General features: G+C 36.9%; 1 pseudogene; it reads left to right on the top strand.

The window, feature by feature from the left end:
* The first annotated feature begins 1,056 nt into the window (after positions 1-1,056).
* LOC118026613 lies at positions 1,057-2,215 on the top strand (annotated as a pseudogene).
* The last annotated feature ends 1,121 nt before the right edge of the window (positions 2,216-3,336 follow it).

Here is a 3,336-nt window from a genome sequence, read left to right as displayed (position 1 = left end):
TGATATAGTCAAGATACAGTACATTGCCATCATCACAAGGATCCTTCATATTTTCTTTTATATCCATATTCACTTCCCTCTCAACCCTACCCTATTCATAATCCCTGGAAATAACTAATCTGTTCTTTATTTCTATAAATTTGTCATTTAAAAAATATTATATGGACATTATCAAGATGGTGAAATAGGTTATTCCTGACTCTTCTCCCCCTCTAAAGAGGAACAACTAACAACTACTCAAGACAAAATAACATTGAGAAAATTCTGGAACATAGGGGTGAGGTTAAGGCACCCTCCAAAAGACAGAGACCAGCATAGACTGCTTTAGAGGGTAAGAGAAGCAGTTACACATTGATTGTATTGCCCCTTCCCAGGACAGTGAAACATCATGTCAAGAGGTTCCTCCAGTGGGAAAAGAGAATGAAGAGGACACAACCTTCCTTGCCTGTCCAGCATTGGGGTCACTTTGTGGGAGCCCCTACTCTGGTCTAGCACTATAGGGATTGCAGAGAAATCTGTGGGGCTCAACCACTGAGAATCTGACTGTGACATACAAGGGGAAGTGGGGTTCAAACAATCAGCATATGGGTCTTGGTAACCTGAGTTCATACCTGCAGTGCCCAGTTGTTATCCCCACTAGTTGTTTTGCTCATATGCAAAACCAAGTCAGGGGCACATTCCAATCAGGGAAATTAGCAGTAATAGAGTAGACAGTTTAGAAAACAAAGTCAGTATCCTTCTTTGGCCAGAGTATTTGGGGTGTAGTCAGCTTGAGTTGAGACAACAAAGGGTTTTATCAGCATTAGAGCTTCTTATCTTACTGTGCCAAGGCAAGGATTCTAATTTGTAGTCCTTCTTATCACTGAATACAGCCTTCAGCCAGGGACCTTACCCAGAACACATGGGAAGCTGCATAGCCCATTCAACAGGCCTATAAACAGTGGCACTTTAACAGACAGCACAGCCCATGGCTTTCCCCATTTGCAGAGCAAAATCAGTAACCTCAGTTGACTAGGGAAATCAGACACACTCTGGCCTGATTTGCATCCCCAAACAATGAATCATGTAAGCCCTGAGACACATCCTACCACCTGGCCAGGGCAGGGAAGCTATCTCATAGCCTCATCTATTACTGAATGTAGTACTCAGTCCCAACCATCCAGTAAGCCTGATCAGAGAATCTAGACAAACATGGAAGCCATCCTACAACCAACCTCACTAGTAGGGAAGCAAGCAGCCGTCCTATCTAATTGTTCTTAGTGAGTGATATAGCCCCAATCCTCATCCTCAGAGCTCAAACAAATGTCTCACTCAAATATAGATAATGATAGCTGGACCCAAATGCCCAAGGACATTATCAGCAGACACACCCAGAAATCCAAACTGAGCTGACTGAACAAAGCAAACCTATAAACTTTAGAAGAAGAGCCTGAGTAGAGACCTACCTTCTCATACAAATATAAAATATAGACAAACTATTTAGGATACCCCTGAAGAAGCTTGGAACCATGACTGTAGGAGAGAGCTGGAAGAGAGCAAGTGAGTTGGTGCAAGAGAGAAATATAGAGATTGTCTAACATAAGAACATACCATCTTCTCTTTAGTGTCAAAGAAGTCTTGCTTAAACCAGATTCCTGCTGTCAACCTTGATGCAGATGATCCTCCAACAGATGAGGAAGATGAAAATGAAAATTTTGAAGAGGGGAGTGATGATGATGATTCTGTATCACCTCTTGCAGAACTAGAAAAAAATAAAAATGAAAGAGCTGAAGATCAGTCCAGGAAGGAACAAGAAGAGAAAGCTGAAGAAGAAAGAATACATATGGAAAACATTTTGAGTGGAAACCCTCTCAATCTCACTGGCCCATCACAGCCTCAGGCCAACTTTAAAGTTAAAAGAAAGTAGGATGACGATTTTTTTCAAGAACTGTGCAAATGGTGTAGATTATCAGAAGAAAGACAGGGGCCCCTAGGTGGCACAGTCAATTAAGCATCCAACTCTTGGTTTCAGCTCAGGTCATGATCTCAGGGTTGTGAGATCAAGCCCTGAGTTGGGCTGCTTGAGATTCTCTCTCTCTCCCTGCCCCTCCTGCTTGTGCTCTCTCTCTCTCAAATAAATATTTTTTTAAAAAGAAAGAAGAATGACAAAAGATTTGTAAATGATACACTGTGATCTGAATTTCACAAAAAGTTCATGGAGAAATATATGAAATAATTGTTTTATGTGCTTAATTAAAGACCAAAAATGTAAAAAAAAAAAAGTTAAAAATAAAAAAAAGTTAAGAACAACAGAGAAAAGAGAGAATTACATACAAAGGAACATAAGACTACTGGATTTCCCAACAGAATCTTTTCAGACCAGGAAAGAGTGGAATGACATAATAAAAATATTGAAAGAAAATTACTGTCACCCAAGAGTTCTACACCTGGGGAAGCTGTCCTTGAGAAACAAAAGAAGGGATACATCTTCCTCATCCAAAAAAAAAAAAAATTTTTTTTGAGGGAGTATTACAACCAGACCTGCCTTATAAGAAGTCCTAAAGAGAGTTCTTTGAGTGGAAGTAAAAGAACACTAACACAAAAGCAAGGAGGTAGCACAAATCAAACTGGTAATGGTAAATATATAGATATAGTTAGATTCTGCAATATGGTAATAGAGTGCATAATTCACTTAAAACTCTAGTTTAAAAGTAAAAAAGAAAAAAAAATAATTAAAACAGCCATAACTACAATAATTTATTGTTAGACAATACACAAAAAAAACATACAAATTATAAAAGCAATAACCTAAAATATGAAGAATGAAGGTTTAAAGTTTACAAATTCTATTAAATTTAAATTTTTATCAATAAAAATAGGATGTTATAAGCTTAAGATATTTTATGTAAGCTTCATGGTCACCAAAAGTAAAAATTCCGTAGTAAAATTAAAAACAATAACAACAAAAACATGATAAAGGAGTTAAAGAATACTGATACTAAAGACATTAAAACACATACACAAAACCCAGCAGGATAAGAACAAGGAACAATGGATTTACAAAACAACCAAGAAACAATGAACAAAATGACAATAGTAAGTCTTTATCTATCAATAATTACTTTAAATATAAATGGATTAAATTCTGCTATTGAGAGGAAAAGAATGGCTTAATGGATTAAAAAAAAAAATCCAACAATATGCTATTGACAAGAGACTCTCTTAGCCTTAAAGCACACATAGACTGAGAATAAAAGGATTGAAAAGAACATTCAAACAAATGGTAACAACTAAAACACCAAAAAAAAAAAAAATCAGGGGTAGCTTTACCTATATCAGACAAAATAGACTTTAACC

Source organism: Mirounga leonina, unplaced genomic scaffold (assembly GCF_011800145.1).
Source record: "Mirounga leonina isolate KUSES-001 unplaced genomic scaffold, KU_Mleo_1.0 Mir_260, whole genome shotgun sequence".
Lineage (NCBI taxonomy): Eukaryota > Metazoa > Chordata > Mammalia > Carnivora > Phocidae > Mirounga > Mirounga leonina.
Note: the sequence above shows the minus strand (reverse complement) of the source record. Positions and strands in the feature narration are given on the sequence as shown.